The sequence below is a fragment of the Sinocyclocheilus anshuiensis genome, unplaced genomic scaffold (assembly GCF_001515605.1).
Source record: "Sinocyclocheilus anshuiensis isolate Anshui unplaced genomic scaffold, SAMN03320099.WGS_v1.1 scaffold28, whole genome shotgun sequence".
NCBI classification, from domain to species: domain Eukaryota; kingdom Metazoa; phylum Chordata; class Actinopteri; order Cypriniformes; family Cyprinidae; genus Sinocyclocheilus; species Sinocyclocheilus anshuiensis.
Genome location: NW_015555724.1, coordinates 1,057,793 through 1,058,291, shown reverse-complemented (window position 1 = coordinate 1,058,291; position 499 = coordinate 1,057,793). Strand labels below are relative to the sequence as shown.

Here is a 499-nt window from a genome sequence, read left to right as displayed (position 1 = left end):
AAAAACCAATTTCTCCATTTTTTTTTTTTTTTTTCAGAAATCACGTTTTTTTTATTGCGCGTTCCAAGTAATATCAATCAAACTGCAGTTGGGTTGTTTTGATTAAGTAATAACTTCAACAAATACAGGTAATTTACACAATTAAAGTTAATTGAAAGTATTTTTTTGTTTGTTTTATAGCAAAAGCAGATAACTCCACATTTCATGTTTTAGAGTTAAAAAAAAACACTCGTTTAATCTTCGTAATCTCGACAATGTACAATGTAGATGCCTGACAAACGTTGTTGTTGTTGTGATCATAAACTGTATGGATGTGATAATACTTGCAATTGTAATGCGCTGCTTTTGCAAGCTTCCGTGAAAACCTTTCAGCTTTTATTTTGCTTTTTCGCCTGAAGATATCACAGGTTCATCAAGTTTGTCGAAAAGATCCTCGATCACTTTTAGTCAGCTTTGACGAAACTCCTCTCAGCTAGCACGTCTTTTCAAAGTGAAAGTA

The 499-nt window shown here is 32.3% G+C and overlaps 1 protein-coding gene across 1 annotated transcript in view; it reads left to right on the top strand.

Moving 5' to 3' along the window:
• The window catches only part of LOC107672591 (tetraspanin-9-like), an 87,961-nt gene that overhangs the window by 79,190 nt on the left and 8,272 nt on the right, over positions 1–499 (top strand). The window lies entirely within an intron of this gene.